The 19787-nt window shown below is 33.2% G+C and overlaps 1 long non-coding RNA gene across 1 annotated transcript; it reads right to left on the bottom strand.

The window, feature by feature from the left end:
• Nucleotides 1–664: 664 nt before the first annotated feature.
• On the bottom strand, nucleotides 665–7076 carry LOC127704648 (uncharacterized). Its single transcript, XR_007983441.1, has 3 exons — nucleotides 6976–7076; nucleotides 4835–5150; nucleotides 665–1279 (listed from the first exon to the last, which is right to left on the bottom strand). It is a non-coding gene; the product is annotated as an uncharacterized LOC127704648 (long non-coding RNA).
• Nucleotides 7077–19787: the final 12711 nt, after the last annotated feature.

Genomic DNA, 19787 nt, shown 5'->3' with positions numbered 1-19787 from the left:
AAGCGCAATATCATAAATATTTGACTGATATATAAAAAGTTATATATGAATTGAATTTACGTACACGACGGGTAACTCTTTGTTTGAATGTTTTTTTAATAGACAAGCAACGTAGATAAATAAAGCATCCCCTTTTTTGGGAGATAGAACATTTCACTACAAGCAATGTAGTTTTAGAAATTTATCCCTACACTTCCACTGGAGAGAGGCCATGGATTTTCTAACTGTGTAATATCCCCAATTCTGTACTGCTGGATTTGCTAAGAATTGCTCAAACCATGCAAACCATTTAATCCTAGTATCACTCAGATTATTTTGATATCAATTATTTAACAGCAAACATACATGCAAAATAGTAGAGATACACCACTAAAAAGTATTTTTCTCTGAAGTAACTACATTAATAAGCCATTTTTATCCAATGGGAGTTTGTGGATAGAAAAGTGTAGTTCTGACAAAAACTCGCTGTGTGTAGAAATCTCGTATTACAGTACAGGGAGATAGAACATTGCACTGGGATCTCAAATATATCGCTAACTCCATTTTTATCAAAAGTGGACATATAACACTATTAGATTCACAAACGGAAACATGACATTATAAATATGTATTGTTGTAATGTCAAAAGTATATGTAGTAGCAGAATATATATAATTCACATAACTTAAAAAAACTAAACATTTAATGATTTCAGTAGAAGTTTTAACATTTTTTTTCTAATATTTCACTCCTGGGATGAGGCTTTAAATCAGGCGTGATCAGTCAAACTTTTTGATTGACATAATTGAATTAACTGTAAAGTTTTCTTAAGCTGTTTGCCTTGAAAAAAGAATTCGGCTAGTGAAAGCCAGCCTGTATAGGAATCAGAAAACGTTCCTAGGACTTTATACCGAAGGCATTTCTTGTAGTTTGAATAGAATATATTATTATGCTTATAATTTTGTATTATTATGTGCTTGAAGAACTTACATTGTCTATAAGCCATTACACAATAAATCGGCTGATAAATAGTACGACTACACCCGAATCCTATCCCGTGAATATAATGAAAAAGCGGATAAAAAGAAGAGTCCATATTAGAATGTTTTGATCTTGATAACTCATAAGGTGCTTCACTATGGTACAAAAATGAGGAAATAGTTTGTATTTGTCTAAGAAAATTGTTTCCGTTGGTGAAAACATTTAGCAAAAACAGAAAGTAACAACTTTTTCTGTACATCAACCATTCCTTCTATCAGATTGTTGTGTGGTATGTAGTAGTTTGAAAGGACACTGTGCTCTACAAAATAAAACAACCTTTTAATGCATTCTGCATCCATATGTTTATTCTCCGGACATCATTCATACACAACGTGATAATAGTTAAATCTTTAAATGTTTTTTTTATCGGTATTAACATTCATATTGTTTATGAAAATGAAAACATAACTAAATACGTATTATTATATGTGTATAATTATGAGTACTATAGATCCTACATCTTGGCGATACTGTTTACTTAAATTTTTGGCATTGCACAAGGTCATGCGTTTCTAAGACTGATTATGACGTCTTTACACTAATACACAAACGGTACTACTTTTAGATAGATGCGCATTTCGACAATGAATGTTTCTCCGGTAATGCTCGTGGTCAAAACATTTGAATATCCACTGTTGAAGAGCGGAGCAACCCCAAAAAAGACATACAGTATGGTCAAATTTGGACAAGCAATTAGAGCTTTGCATGACGGAAATATATTCCTTAATTTCAATGTTATTATGATGTGCTGTCACACGACTATCCCATGTTGACAGGAGGGTTGATGGCTCATTAAAATGTTTATCCCCGCCACATTCTTTATGTGCTTGTCCTAAGTCAGGAGCCTTCAATTCAGGTGTTTTCGTTGGTTCATGTCTGTCATTTATCTGTTTTCTTAATTTGTATCGTTATTAAGAAAAAAGGCCGTTAGTTTATTCTTTTGAATAGTTTCACATTTTTTACGCCGGAGCCTTTCATAGTTGACTATACGGTATTGGTTTTGCTCATTGTTGAAGGCCGTATGGTGACCTATAATTGCTTAAGTCATCGACATTTTAAATGAAGTGGATAGATAAATTCGTCGTGTGAATGTTATAAAGATGTATTTCCAATACAGGTTATAGTAGTAAAAATTTAAACTAGATTTTAAAAGCGCAATATCATAAATATTTGACTGATACATAATAATTTATGTAAGAATCGAATTAACGTACACAAATAGTAACTCTTTGTTCGATTGTTGTTTTAAAAGACAAGCAACTTAGATAAATAAAGCATCCCCCTTTTTTTTTTAGATTTTCACAACAATGTAGTTTTAGCAATTTAAACCTATACTTTCATTGGAGATAGGCCATGGATTTTCTAACTGTGTGATATCCTCAATTCTGTACTGCTGGATATGCTAAGAATTGCCCGTAGATTGAGTTCAAACCATGCAAACCATTTAATCATAGTACTACTAAGATAATTTTGATGGAAATTATCTTACAGCAAAAATACATGAGAAATAGTGGAGATATACCACTTGAAAAAAAATTTCTCAGATCTAACTACATAAGTAAGCCATTTTAATCCAATGGGAGTGTGGAGATAGAACAGTGTAGTTCTGACAAAAACTCGTAGTATCTCTCGTATTATAATTATATAGGGAGATAAACCATTGCACCTGAATCTCAAATGTAGTGTTATCTCTGTTTTAATCAAAAGTGGACATATAACACTATACAATTCACACGACGAGTTGTCTCATTTACAATAATACCACATAACTTTGTTTTTGTACCGAAGACAAGACATTATAAATGTGTATTGTTGTAATGTCAAAAGTATATGTAGTAACAGAATATATATAATACACAACTTAAAAAACTAAACATTTAATGATTTAAGTAGAAGATCTTACATACATGTTGCATGATATAACAGTTTGTAGAGGACATAAAACATTAGATTAAAAATTAACAGTTAGAAGCATTGGTAAACGTTATTTTAATTCAAATGTTCAAGAAATCAGAAACTAAGCTTAAACCTTTTTTCAAAACAGGCGGTATCGAATCACGCTCGTACTGAAATGGTATATTCTCAAACCAGGGCTGAACCATCTCTCTTGTCACATTTTTTGCAACCCGAATAATTGGCTTGATCTGCTTGCTAAGACAATCCTTGTACATAAAAGGATATTTGCAGTAATAATGAAATATGTCCGTTAATAAAAAACCTGGTATAGTGTCAACAAATTTCATTGCCTTCGATAAATACATCAATGAATTCGTAAATTCGTAGGAAGTTTTACATTGTAAAGTAAAGTCATTCAGTAAGCGAAGAGCTTTCCATTTTTCAATATTGTTCCCTTGGTAATAATGGCATAGAAAAAGTAAATAATACATTTGTATCTGCGGATGAATAATAACCATTTCCTCATCAACACCTGGAAGTTGAATATCTTCAAGAAAAAACATTATATGTGGCTTTGCCTTTGGAGTGAAATAAAATAAATCAGAACATGACTGTTTATACCGCTGAACAAAAGTTAATCCATTTTTTTCTAATATTTCATTTCTGGGATGAGGCTTTAAATCAGGCGTTATTATTTGGTGATCAGTCGAACTTTTTAATTGACATAGTTGAATAAGCTGTAAAGCTTTCTCGCGCTGTTTGCATTGAAAAAAGAATTCGGCAAGTAGAAGCCAGCCGGTATAGGAATCAGAAAACGTCCCTAGAACGGTATACCAAAGGCATTTCTTGTAGTTTGAATAGAATATTTTATTATGCTTAAAATTTTGTAATTGTGTATCATTATCTTGCCATAACATTAATGGATAATGTTTTGCTAAAGATCCGCAGAGTTTTGAAAACCAAATGAAGCATATGTGCTTTAAGAGCTTACATTTTCTATGAGACATTATACAATAAATCGGCTGATATATGGTATGACTCCCCCCAAATCCTATCCCGTGCAAATAATGTTAAAGCGGATAAATGGCAGAGTCTAAATTAGAATGTTTTGATCTTGATAAGTCATAAGGTGCTTCACTATGGTAAAAAAAATGAGGAAATAGTTTGTATTTGCCTTAAAAAATTGTTTCCGTTGGCGAAAACATTTCGCCAAACTGAAAGTAACGATTTTTTCTGTATATCAGTCATTCCTTCTATCAGATTGTTATGTGGTATGAAGTAATTTGGAATGACATTGTGTTGTACAAAATAAAACAGCCTTTTTATGCATGCTTGAAAGCATTCAAACAATCTATAAGGTTGCCATTCAGATATCTGAGATTCTTCAATCATCCAGAATAATACCGTTTTCATAAAGTATGAGCATAAGGTTCCTTTAATTTTTCGGTGGATTACTTCTTTTAATGTATATTTTAGCAATGCATAACACAAAATTTGTGTATGATTAAATGAATGAACAAGCATTTTCTCCGCAACTGAGAAAGACATTCTCCATTCGTAAGGATTGTCCTTTTTATTATTAAATTTACTTCCAATAGGAGCAAGTAAGACATCATCTCGTACTACATCTTCAATCAGTTCTGTTGGGGGCCATTGGTATTTGCGAGATCTTGTTATCCACTCTGTCGCTAATATCGGCCACGAATGACATTTTTAAGTTGATAAGAAATCATACGACCCGCAAATAGTAGAAGAACAAGGACCATGTAACTCCCAAAATGGCCCCAAGATATTACTTCTACAATCTGGAATATTCATATTTTGTATAAACCGTTTGTAGTGTTCATTTGATAACAATGTATGGTTTTCAGATTGTGTTTCATTTCTATTACCCAGCTGTAACTTAATATTAATGTACCCCGGTGGTGTATTTTGGAAATCTAAATAAAGCCCATACGGCAAGTCACTTGGTATTTCAGATTTTGTATTGTATACTGTGTCACTCTGGTTGATATACATAATATCCAAGTCGCTTCCTGGTAAGTCTAAGCCTTCTGATTTACTTCCACTAGTCACTACTCGCCACTCCAGACTGTACTGTAAAGCATGATCTAACACTTTAAAGAATATCCTTCGTGCTCGGACGTCTTTTTCAGAGCCAACAATTTTGCAAAGAAAATCAAATAGTTCAAGCGAAAAATTCGACTCTAGCGTCTCAGATGAAAATTCCATTTCTACAAAAATAAGTCATAGCATGATAACTTTCATAAGAAAATAACATCAATTTTACTTTAGAACGGCCGCTTTTTATGGGCATGAAATACAGAAAAAGTGTTTAGACCTGTTATTTGTTTTCTAAGATTTGAATATGATACAGAGTGATAGAAGCATGTTTTCATTTACCTGTGTTTAAAGTAATTGCAAATGGCTGATATTTTTGTTCAAGGATATTGTTTTTCTTAAATTATTTTACATGTCACAGCGGTATAACATGTTACTTCAATTATTCTTCCCTTAGTTTATTTATTTTGTATTAACATTGTATCATAGATCAAATTTATTTGTTCAGTGTATGTTCACTGGTGTTAATATGTCTTTTGATTGAGTTAAGTCATTTCAATTGATATTTTATAGTGTGTCTTTCTATGTAGTGATGTTACACTATTGTTTCAGATAAGGGTGAAGGTTTGGTACCATTAAAACGTTAAAACCCACTGCAATTGTTTGCACTTGTCCTAAGTCAGGAATCTGATGTTCAGTAGTTGTCGTTTGTTGATGAGGTTCATGAGTGTTTCTCGTTTCTCGTTTTTTATGTAGATTAGACCGTTGGTTTTCCCATTTGAATGGTTTTACGCTAGTAATTTTTGGGGCCCTTTATAGCTTGCTGTTCGGTGTGAGCCAAGGCTCCGTGTTGAAGACCGTACTTTGACCTATAATGGTTTACTTTTATTACAGCTCTTCTATAAAAGCATGCAAAGCAAACCTTTGATCAACTTGCTTTCTATGTTTGCTTGGATGTTTGCAAACAATAGGTAGGCGGAGTTTCAGTCTGTTTTGTATATACTGGAATTTGATTAGACAATACAAATTGACATGCAATGAAGTTAATTTTTATTGTCCAATCAAATTCCGGTATATAGTAAACAGACTGAAACAGACTACTTACCTTTTGTTTACAAACATTCAAGCAAACATAGCAAGCAAGTTGATCAAAGGTTTGCTTTGCATGCTTTTATAGAAGAGCTGTAATTTTGCATTGGATGGAGAGTTGTCTCATTGGCATTCATACCACATCTTCTTATATCTATATAATAATAAACAGGTGCGTTTTTATCACATAACATCACCGAACACCACCGAACTACCTTAATATACCATAGAACACCAACAAAAATAAACATCTTTTCGGGTGTATGTTTACTATTTAGATAACTTTAAAATCATTCGAAATACTAAGGTTTGTCTACCACCATGGATATATGGCCTTAGCCAGACTAAGCATAATGTTTTAGAATTACTTAAGGTTTTAATGATCTTTAACTTTGTCATTGATTTGGCTTTATTCTAGCCGATGATGAGTCTTGTGTAGACGAAACACACGCCTAACATACAAAATTATAAGCGTGGTAACTTTGATGAGTTTATACTTCAATATGCATATTTTTGTTAATTTAAATTTGGAAAATTGTTAAAATATTTAATACTGATTGACCTGTCAACTAAATAAGTGTTGGTTTGTATGGTTTTATTGTTGTTTTTTTTTTACTTATTCCAAAGTAGCCTCCGAACTAGGCTTGAACGAAAATTGATTTTCAAGAATTAGTTTCCATAACATGTACAATTTCTTACATTTTGATGTCTTTAGAAGGAATTTCACCATCGTAATTTACTATTATTAAAACAAAAATATCAAAGTGTACAAATAGTTTGATGTTCAAATATCTTCTCTGTAAGTTTTGACAGGCTAGTGACACAGTCGTTCGACTACTTAGACCACCGGGTAAAATGAAATGCTATGCATAAAATAAATACAAAATATTCGATGAAACTGTCACTTACTTTAATTCCTGTATGAATAAAACTTTCATATACTGCTTTGTTTAGTGTGACAAATAAATGATTCTGCATTTATATAACCACGTACCTTCCGTGTTTTCATAACATTCCCAAATTTCATTTTTCATTGTGGTCCAATTTAAATAGAATATCTGTCATGTGATGTTAACTTTAATAGTTATTATTCAATTAGAACATTATTTACAAAACAAAATGTAAAGGAAGCAGACATGACTTAGAAGGGTTGAATAATTAACTTAATATGTGTCTTTTGTTCACATCATTTGTGCTGAAAATAGTATAATGCAATTCATAAGGAAATTTTTGAAAATTGGTTTTTACTTTATCTGAGCATTTAAACCCGGAATTCTTCCGCAATATTGGCAGCCCGACAATACATTTAATTCCTTAATATCAATACCTTATTTCCCCTGTAACTGCCTCGGTGTTCTCGTTATAGCAAGCGCGACTCGAGTGCAGGAAGTCATTGGTTCGGTCAGCGGCCTGGTAAAACTAAAGACTTAAAAACTAATATTTGCTGCTAATCCGTTTTGCTTATCGTGTCGATTCCGAGTGAGAACAATTTATTTTGTATAGGTTGACATGTCATCCTTTTGACAGTTACACTGTGAACTAGAACGTTATCTTGTTTGTCTAATACAAAGCAAGTGAGTTCATATCATATGACATTAACATGTTCTCGTCTCATATACGTGGCATATATACCGAAATTGTTTGTTTTATTTATCAAGATAGATTACTTAGTTGTGTGGCAATGTAGAAAATAAAAAAAATATTATAAAAATAATGACGACTTGGGACAGTAATGTAAACATGATAACAGCAATTCACTGAACGCCGCACTGGTTATACAACTTATAATGATCGGTTCTATTGGTAAAGTAATTAATGTCATTTTAATTTGTATTTTATTTTCTTCTTTCCCGTCGTAGTAGTTCCTTGTCACTCGGTATACCTTCCTTTTCATATTTCCTCTAATTGTTTTAAGATGCATCAAGATACAAATAATTAAAATCACAGAAGAAAATTTTCACTCGTCTTTGAACTTTGCATGACATTTGTCATTTTATTGGACTTTTTATTTTCGGAAGTAAACGATCAATATAGTAATATTCGTTCATTGTCAAGTTGGCTTAAGTTGTCTTGTTGAACTGGAACAATAATATATTATAATATTAAAATGGTATTATTATTGGAATAAAGATTAAAGACGACAGTAGTTTATCGGTGTTCAAATACTGCGACCAATCAAAGTAACAAACTAAAATTGAGAAAATCGCAAGTACTCAAAAATGAGCAAAACAGTCCACATGGAAAAACTTATTTGTCTGAAGAAGTCTATTTATAACTTTCACAGATAAAACATTATTTGAAATAATGTGAAAATAGGTCATTGCAACAACTTTTCAAATGAACAACCAGTTGTTGGCATGACACGGGTTATGTTCTCATATATGTTATGATGGTATGATACTAAACCCCTAACGGGAAGGATTGTGCCTGATATTCATATGATGAAGACATAATCTTTCAATCAGTTTAATTGAAGTCTGGAGCTGGCATGTCAGTTAACTGCTAGTACTCTTTTGTTATTTATGTATTATTGTCATTTTGTTTATTTTCTTTTGTTACATCTTCTGACATCAGACTCGGACTTCTCTTGAACTGAATTTTAATGTGCGTATTGTTATGCGTTTACTTTTCTACATTGGCTAGAGGTATAGGGGGAGGGTTGAGATCTCATAAACATGTTTAACCCCGCCGCATTTTTGCGCCTGTCCCAAGTCAGGAGCCTCTAGCCTTTGTCAGTCTTGTATTATTTTTAATTTTAGTTTCTTGTGTACAATTTGGAGTTTAGTATGGCGTTCATTATCACTGAACTAGTATATATATTTGTTTAGGGGCCAGCTGAAGGACGCCTCCGGGTGCGGGAATTTCTCGCTGCATTGAAGACCTGTTGGTGACCTTCTGCTGTTGTCTGTTCTATGGTCGGGTTGTTGTCTCTTTGACACATTCCCCATTTCCATTCTCAATTTTAACTGTATGCTTTTATAAATCATTCTTTTCACTATAGACAGTTCAAATGGAAAACAAATCTTTGTTAGTTATTAGTTACTAGTACTAAGATAAAGCTGTTATTCGGATTCGTAGCCATGTCTATCAATAATGACTAACGAGGATGCAATAACTTAGATTGTGTCATGTCGTGGTTTTAAACACACTGAACAATTTATCGAGTTCACATTTCCACCAGTATTCAGATCTTGAAAATTTACCATGATGTATTTAAACAATTTTTTTTTAAATTCAAAGTTAATTGGTGTAATAAAAGGTTCAAACTTCCTCTAGATTGTTTTAAATGCAATCAAAGGTGTAATAGAAAATAATCAGAAACAAGGATAGATAAAAGATTTCCTAAAGATGAGAAAAAACAGAAAGACGAATAACAGTTCATAAAATAGTACACACCAAACAAATGATCGATCAACATACACAACATCAAAAGCGGGGAAATAACTCATATTTCCCTAAAAGTGTTATCATTTATCATCAAAAAGTTCAGGTTTTGGCAATTAAACTAGAAAAAGACAAAACAGCGATTCATATTACCATACATAGGCAGTGATAAGGTATCAATTTGATGATAGAAAAAATATAGACGCTATCAGATTTCACTCTAAATCCATAACTTCTGAAAGTGTAAATGCAACTGGAAAATTTGAGATCATAACACTATTCCCGTTTTATCAAAACTAATTGATATTTTAGAACAAGAGAAAAGAAAGAAAAAATTATTTATTACTTACATGTAAATCAGATGTAGTCGTCTCATATATTCGTGGCTGACGACACTCAGATATGAGAAGACAACAACTAATACATGTTACGGAAGTGTAAAGTTTCTGGTCAGTTAGAGCTACATGAGCGGGGATGTGTTTACAATTAAAACAGTTTAGAAAACGTTTTTGAATATTTTACCGTTTCTCGGATTGCATATTTGAAACATTTTGGCAGTATAGTTTGTTCCACTTTACTGAGTACTCTCCTTAGTTCACGTGTGTCTATCCATGCATTTGATTATTTCTATTTACCAAGTTAAAAAAAGAAGGAACTGTCATCTGATCAGGACTTGTTTTACAATATAAAGTATTTTATCGATGCTTTTCCGATACTTTCTTTGCATTTATGTATACATTGTAGATCCGTTTCAATTCAAATGTTAGGAACTCTGGAAATTATAAATGGTACAAATTTCACATTTTAGACAATCAGATGCAATTCAACAAGTTCCTTATGTGTTTAAAATTTCACACAAATTCGATATACTGGCGAACTACATATACTTCGCATTAATTTTAGAATTATAGTGGTCAAAGTCGTAACCTTGATCTTTATTGAATAAGACCGTTGTCCATATAGAACTACAAAGGTCTGATAACAGTGATCTTTTGGAAGATCATGTCCAATCTAGAACACGAGCTAAATATTTTCTCAAGCTAATTATTTAATGGGATGTTTAAAAGAACACGTACTTTCGCAAATAAGAACAAAATTACGAGTTCGACAATACAAACTAACAATGTTCGTAAAATCGTCACCAAACCTGAAAAAAGCCAAATATTAAAATGTGAGTTTGATATCAATAATTCAAATTAATAGTCATTTAAGAGTGCACATTTAGATATGAGTTTTGAAAATGATTCTATAAAAAACCAGTTCAAGTGTCTCTGAAAAAGCAAAAAGCAGGATAAGGCATGATAAACAGATCATCTTCTGGGCACTTGGGCTGCCCAAGTACTGCGTCTATTCTAATGGCTACTATAAAACAAGTATAATTAACAGCATTGCAGACGAAAAGCAAATGACCCTCATAACATTAATATATTTGTTCTAGTGTTTAAATCCCAGCAACATAAACATACCATATCGAGGCAACGAACACGAGACTTATAATTATATTATTAATTATTATTATTATGAAAATCAAATTGAAAAGGTTTGGGTTTGAACCTAGTAAAATAGGTGAAGAGTTGACTAGGGTCTCAAAATGTAGTCTGAACATCGGTCACAAACAAACCTATTTATCGAATGGCCTGTGACACTTAGTATTTGAATGTTTTAACTCATTACTGGTGATAAATGTCAACGCATCAATGCTATCGAACTTAAAATAAAGGATACAACTGATACAGTTAAGTCTGCTTCAAAGCTTGACTTACATATAGAAATTTACACGAGGGTCGTTTGAGACCAAACCTTTACGACAAAAGAGCTAATTTCAGATTCCCGATTGTGAACTTCCAATTTTTATGTAGCAACATTCCAGCAAGGCCTGCGTATTGAGAACACATCTCTCCAGTGATACGATATTCCAGGGCTTACACTTCCTATCATGATTTCCTTGTGTGTTCCTCTTCTTGCCGACTTGTTCCTTTATTCATATGAGGCTGACTTGATTTAAGAGCTTCTCAGGAAGAATGAAAAGAAGCTAGCCTCATTCTTTATCTTCACTGTCCGCTCTATAGATGATGTCCTCTCACTAAATAATTCAAAGTTAAGTGACTTTATTGAACAAATCTATCTCATCGAACATGAAAAAAAGGATACAACAGATACAGTTAAATCTGCCTCATATCTTGACTTACATCTAGAAATTGACAATGAAGGTCGGTTAAGAACAAAACTTAACGACAAAGGAGATGATCTCAGCTTCCCAATTGTGAACTTTCTATTTATATGTAGCAACATTCAAGCGGCGCCTGCATATGGAGTATATATCTCCCAGTTGATACGATATTCCAGGGCTTGCATTTCCTTAATAGAAGGTTGCTGCTCACAAGGAAGCTATTACACCAAGAATTCCAAGAGATGAAGTTGAAATGATCTCTTCGAAAGTTTTACGGACACCATTACAAGTTGATGAACCATTATGGAATATCTGTTTCATAGATGAAGTCGGATATGATCCAATTGTGGTAACCACAATCCCGTCCTCTTTTTCCCGAATGTGACCTACCAAATTAGAATTATCACCGGGTATGTACTTAATTGAGCAACACGACGGTTACTACATGTGAAGCAGGATCTGCTTACCTTTCTGGAGCACATGAAATCAGTTTTGTATTCTGTTGTTTGTCTTTTGGTTTTTTCCTTTTTTGCCATAAAGTTGTCAGTTTATTTTCGACTTATGAGTTTGAATGTCCCTTTGGTATCTTTTGCCCTCTTTTGTTATTCAATACTTTTGTGAACATAGGTGTGGAATAGGTATATGTGATAATTGAAATAAACTTAACTTGAAAGAAGGGGTTATGTTAGGTTTGAACAATCTTTCTGGTAAAGACTATTTTTATATACACTCGACTTACGAATGATATATTATACAGCCTAGTCGGGCGGGAGGTCTAGTGGTGTAGCCAATATGTGACAGTAGTAGGTGTTCGAATCCCGCCGAGGGAAGAACAAACAAGTGATAACCAAAATTTGCAGATTTAAGAATGTTGAGCTAAATTGTAGACGAATTAATATATAAAAATGGTGTTGTTAGCCCTCTATAACTTCTGGTTATCAAAAAGAGAAAGTATATCGTGATCATGAAGTTGTCACATATTTAGACGTGTATATATGTATATAAACAGAATAGGTTTTTTTTCTGAATTTATTTTGAAATATACCTATACCTAAACCTATATCTGTTCCTCAAAGCCGCCTAGTATTGCACAGCCGCCTTATTCCCTCCTCCAACTATAACTGATAAAACCAATGTTCGTTTCGTTGCCTACTACTTGTTGGTATTAAACAAGGAAACGACTTATCACTATACAAGAAATCTCACGGTCTCACGGTCATATACTCATCTCAAAAGTATAACTGTAGAATACTCTCTCTCTCTCTCTCTCTCTCTCTCTCTCTCTCTCTCTCTCTCTCTCACACACACACACACACTGTCTCTCTATATATATAAGATGTGGTATGAGTGCCAATGAGACAACTCTCCATCCATGTCAAAATTTATAAAAGTAAACCATAAATATATTTTTTATCGCGTTGTAAATATTTTAAACATTCTAATATTTACATACTCAATAGTGTGTTAAAATTACATTGTTATGCAATTTATAATTTCATTTGTGTAATTGAGTTAATCTTTGTACTGATTAATCCACACTCAAATAGATTCGTATGTTATGTGTTGCTATGTATATGCACTTATATTTATACATGTATATATATATATATATATATATATAATAGCATAGGATAATGTGTGGTCAAAAGGATGCAGAGGAAAGCAAATTAAGGGGTCAGCATATACATCTCTTATTTAATCGATATTTTAAAGTTGTGCTAAAAGTAGTTTATTCTAATCATCTCTAAAACAAGCCGATCTTCAACTGTTTAAAAAGTAGGTAGATCCGGTAATTATTAATGTTCTTTGTCAGCTTTACCGACTTCTTTATGTTTAGAGATACATCAAATACAAATAAGGGGAGATGTACGATATACACCAACGAGGTAGATAACTACATTAAAAGAAAAATAAGTTTCTTATCTATGATGCTGTAAAATATTTGCTCGAATTAAAACATGTGGAAGGCCAAATCAAATATGAAAGTGTAGAGGTTTAAAAACCGAAAATTCCGGAAAGTCGTGCCAAATACGGGTGAGGCAATTTATACCTGGGGTAGAAAAACCCTTGTGTTTAGAATAGATCAGCATTTTATAAACATTAATTTACAGTATATTAACATATCAATGATGTTTCATGTCCACACAAAATGCTGACTACATGGCTGGTGATAACCTCGGGGATAATCCCTACCAGCATTGTTATCGATCCAATGGTAGTAAAAACTCATCAAAGACACACGGCTTATACTTTTGTACGTCAGATCAGTGTTTCGTCTATATAAGACTCGATGATTTGTAACAGTATTTAGAAAATGTTAACATTAAAGGTGTACAATCTTTAACATTGGATATTGAAAATAAGCTGAATACATACCTTAAACTGTTTGTTTTATTATATGCCGATGATACTATTTTTCTTGCCCAATCATGGTCAGATTTACAGTTACTTTTGAATAGTTTTTTACAGTATTGTTATAATTGAAAATTAAAAATCAATGTTAGCAAAACCAAAGTGATGGATTTTTCGAGGGGAAGAATATCAAATAATTTGAAGTTTTATATTGAAAATGAAGAGATAGAGATAGTTAAAAATTATAAATATCTTGGTGTTATTTTCTCTAGAAATGCATCTTTTTTCAAAACAAGGAAATATTTACGAGACCAAGCTACGTAAGATATGTACAGTTTTATTAAGAAGAGCAGATTAAATCATTTATCGAATGAATGGCAACTAGAAATGTTCGATTTAAGCCTTTGTCCCCATTCTTCGATACGGGACTGAAATTTGGGGATAAGAAAAAGTTCATATACTTGAGCGAGTGCATTTGAAATTCTGTACGCACATTTTAAAACTAAAACACTCGACTCCATATTTTATGATTTATGGAGAACTAGGGAGATACCCTATTTCTTTATATGCTAACCTACGAATGATTAACTTTTGGTGTTGCCTTCTTAATAACACAAATGGAGATAAATTATCCAGTATACTTTACAATTAGGGTCGGTTGAAAACTAAACTTCATGACAAAAGAGATGATTTCAGCTTCCCAATTGTGAATTTCCATTTTTATGAAGCAACATTCCAGCAGCGCCTGCATACGGAGTATATATCTCCAAGTTGATACGATTATCCAGGGCTTGTATTTCCTATCATGATTTCCTTGATAGAGGGTAGCTGCTCACAAGGAAGCTATTAAACCAAAAGTTCCAAGTGACGAAGCTGAAATCATCCCTTCGTAAATATTACGGACGCCATCACGAGTTGGTTGACCGTTACGGAATATCCGTTTCACAGATGATAGCGGATATGTTCCTAATGTCTTAACTACAATCCCGTCCCCTTTTCCCGAATGTGACCTACCGAATTAGACTTATTACCGGGTTTCTACTAACATGAGCAACACGACGGGTGCCACATGTGGAGCAGGGTCTGCTAACCCTTCTGGAGCACCTGAGATCACCCCCATTTTTTGGTAGGTTTCGGGTTGCTCGGTCTTTAGTTTTCTATGTTTATATAACATGTTTCAAACATAATAAAATACACATCAAGCGTATGATCTAGTAAATACCGACACAGCAGACCAAAGCCAATTAACTAATAAAACCTCTATGCGTTGACCGACCAATTGATAAGAGAATTACTGGCGTGAACAATGATTAGAGATATACAACTAAATATAAATAAACCTTGACCGCAGATAATTGATAGCTATTAACGACCACTCTTATAAGAACGATCACAGACACTATACCATAATTACAAAAGTAGTTATTGTTGATATAAAGCCTGTAAACGTCCAGCAGGAAGTATTTCAGATACCCAGTCTGATATTGTTGAAGTACTGAAAAAATATAAAACATGATAAAATAATTATTTCTATTATGCAAATATTTGGGCTTAAGGGCAACACGTTATGTTACAGAAAACTTCCTTGGCGTCATTGAATAAATTTAGCGATGAATGTAAACTAACTGACGCCAACATTATACTTAACTATCCGAGCAGTGTGCGCGGCACACTGTGTGAATGCTTGAGGATATTTTTTATCTAGTATCATGTAATTCACTCAGTTCTGTCATATTGTAAATCAAGAACAAAACAAATTACATGCTACCTGCAGTTGACACAAAGCACACAGTATGTACATAGATTGATAGTGTGTTCTCAGATAATTAAGGATAATGTGCCGCTAAAATACTGTGCCTGAGCTAGCCACATATCTTTGACAGAAATGCGTCACCATAGGGGTATTTGCATACACGTGTGTGTACGTCTACCAGTCTACTTGTCTCAGAGTACTTTAACAAGCCGTTCCCGAGCGGTATAGCCTTACTTGATTTTCCACGTGGTACCGCATAAGAGTAAATCTTTGTGGGCATAGACCGACGTGAAATAGAGCTGTTGAGCAATCAAGATGAGACTATTCCTCGTTAAGGTACGTAGGCACCCTAACTACTCAGAAAAATTTGGGGAACGATATTATATTTGGCCAAAATAAAATATCATAGCCCAAAACGAAATATGTAACGTTATGTTGCCTGCCCAAGTTGCATATTGAGTAACCCCAAAATTTGAAGATGTTGTGCCTGATGAAGCCTTGTGTCTTGTTAAAAATTAAAGTTGATCTAGAGAAAATTAATGTCAATATAAAAATCCTTAACCACAATATTGAGATCAACGTGAAAAGAAAAGACACAAGGCTAGGATGTAGGACATGTTACAAAGTTATAACCGATCGCGGATTTAATATCCGATTTAAATGTTCTACTGTAGCGTTTAAAACAATCTGATTTCCAAAGTCCCAGTGATTGTATCATGCTGTCCTCAATACCTTTAGAACTAGCGCTAGTGGCCGCACCTGATCGAAAGGAATGTCCGCTATAATCCTTTTCACAATATCCTAATGCCAGAGTATTGTTTTAAGCTTGCTTATAAAATAGTTCCGGGAAACTGGGTTCCGATTTCTTCAACGAAAAACGAATCATTGTGCTTTGCGTTTATAGGTTTCGTCTTACACTCAGCAGTTGGAATAGCAATTTATACGAAAAAGCGATGTCATCAATCCTGAACAATGAAATTATAATACCTTGTCGGAAAATATCTGTCTTTGTAGCTTACTTCGCTTTCTGAAACGAAACATCTGAAATAGCAATTAATACGGACAAGCGATGCCATCAATCTTGAACAATGAAATTATAATGCTGCTGGTTGCGCCTGATTGAAAGGAATGTCCGCTAAAATCGTTTTGTCTAATTGTGTGACTGGACAAAATATCTCTATGCAGTCTAAATGGACTTCGGTCGGACAATAAATACTATTCTTGTAGTTGATACAATGTATTTGAAAAAATTACGTCGGTGAAATAGTAAGCTAAAAATATGTCAAATGTAAATATAAACAGTGATGAAGATAATTGTAAGCAAAAGTTCTAAATTGCAGTTTTTCACGCGATCGTATGTATTTAGGCCTCTTCAATAACTTCAGTTGATCATGATGTCAGTTCTTCACATAAATACGCTATAAGTATCACTTATCCAATTGGTTGAATGAACAACAGACAAAGAGCTTCTCCTCCATATTCCAAATATGAAATAAAGAAAAAACGAATGTAACTGTGTGCACACTATCTGGTATCATTTAACATACTAAACCTTACTATGTAATAATCAACCAAATTACCCAAAAAACAACTACTAGTAAGAAGTAAAATGATAGTTTCAATCAATCCAACTATTACATACACATGTATCGTGACATCTGAACTTGTGATGAGTTAGATGTTTGCCCTATGTTGAAGTGTCAGTGTGACTTTGAGATAAAGGACGGCAATAAAAGCATATTGTGATATTGTGTCATGAATTGATATATACCATATCCTTTCTACTTCCTCATAGTATATAATCGTTGTCCGGGACAAATGTATATATATTAGGATAAAAGGTTAAGTTGCATGACTTGTCTATCATTCATTGTGTCATCGAACCTTAATTTCGTTAATTTTCCTAATCTGTAATCAGATTTACGTAGGTAAACTGGTAAGGTCGTCGTTGTTGAATACTTGAAGGTTAATTGTTTGATGAACTATAACAGACAGTCTGAATGACTGTTAGTTTAATGTACAAGCAGTTTTGTGGACTAGAGGTAAATGATATTTGATGGTTTTTAGAAAGTGTCCAAAACTTTCATGAGGTGAATATAAATATATGACATGCGGGAGAGTCGAGTATGAATAGTTACAGCGAATGGACATGTATCTGCTTAACCTTGTAAATTTGGTAAAGTGTATATATACATGTATGTACATACATTTGTAAAATTGTAAATGTGAAATTGCATATTTAAACCAATGCATAGGAAGAACCCCGTGGCTTATATATGTATTGACAAATCTATACTACTAAAGGAAGAGACCGATTTCATTAAGCCGCAATTCCTCTGAAACCGTACAAAGTCGGAAATATTTGTGAAATGACGTATAAATGTAGTGTTTGTACTTCCTAAATTTGTCTTTGAAACAATCTTTTTCCACAGAAAACGCCATTTTTTTTAGAAAATATCCACATTCGGAGACCGTTATCGATCCGTGTCTCATACGCTTTCGCGCATGTTCAGTCAGTCAGGGGTTGATTCCTGATGAAGTACTATAGATTTATTTTTCATCCGATTTCGATGGGATTTTTTTTTTTATTGTGTTACTCATTTTTGATCCCTTTCGGTAATGTCAACGGATTTGACGTAGCTCATACGGTTATTGAGTAAAAAGGGGTAAAAAAAAAACAACTGACAATCACACATTGCCACACTTTTCTTGGGTATTTAATATCTTTATTTTCCCACCGAGATAAATGGGGTCTTTTGCGTTATGTTCCTCATTTTCATCGTTTAAAAAAAAAAATTGAATTAAATGCATTAACCGTGTCCAACTCCTTACTGTGTCCACTTTATTACTGTGTCCACACTCTTGTTTCAACACTTGCCCAATTGTACCGCGATTTCGCGGGCATCTTCTAGTACCATGTTATAAATGTGTTGTAGTCCGATGATTTACTCTCATTCTCATGATTCTTGTGAATTCGTAGCATAGTGTCAAGTAAGAGCCTCTATGCGGAACGTAGTCTTGTTGAGTGTTAACAATAATAATGTATCATGATCTATAAGAGTATAGTGTAACGTTTACTAAATACAACCTGGTGTAACATCTCTGTAATCATAGTTCCATATGTACATGGTATACAAAATCTGAAGTCTATGTGCACGTGCTAAATCAGGTGATCACCATAAACATGTCAATGATAAAACAAATATTAAATAGAAAATTTCACATTCAAGATGAACCTATGCACTTGCGAACCTTATGTAACACAACAATTCTTTAAAAATAAAAGATATATATATATATATAAATATATATGTATATATAAATAAATAGAAAGTAATTATTTCTGTCTCTTGACTACACGCGTACGTTCTATGAATGTCGAAAATATATATACAACATCGTGAACTCAATTAGGCGCAATAAATTCTCTTCTGTAGATCTTATATCGAGTGAATGTGTAGATAATTCAAATGATCATGCTAAATTGCTGCTCGTCAGTTTCAAACTGCACGCATAATTTGTTGTATGACCAAAATATGAATTGAGATGACATGTCTATCGATTATTAATCATTTAAAAATATCTATTTTAACGATAGCTTTCAGAATCAATGAAAATTCTAGAAAATGAAATAAATTACAATAAACTGACCTGTCTAGAAGATAAATGTGTACCAGATTCTCAAGACACGTCTAAAAATGTTGGTAAACCAGTGCAATCTTATCTGTAGGCCAATATCCACTCAGAGTCATTAGCAGAAAATATCGGCATTGACAGAAACGCAAGCGTAAATAACAAACTAGTGAAAAATTCTGACGTACGTTTAGTGTTGTATACTAGATATATTTATTAACATAGTTGTTACCATTTGAAATTTAGCATCCATTTGTATATGAACAAATAATTGCGTAGCGTCTAATAGAACACATCACTAGTAATCAGCCTACTCGTTTCCAAGTAAATGTAACAAATTGCAAAATAAAGCATTTATTCCCATCCGGATCCGTTTCGACACAATCTAAAGTGAAATATCGAGTATAATTCTAAATCTTCATACCTCTT

Source organism: Mytilus californianus, unplaced genomic scaffold (assembly GCF_021869535.1).
Source record: "Mytilus californianus isolate M0D057914Y unplaced genomic scaffold, xbMytCali1.0.p SCAF_6, whole genome shotgun sequence".
NCBI lineage: Eukaryota > Metazoa > Mollusca > Bivalvia > Mytilida > Mytilidae > Mytilus > Mytilus californianus.
Note: the sequence above shows the minus strand (reverse complement) of the source record. Positions and strands in the feature narration are given on the sequence as shown.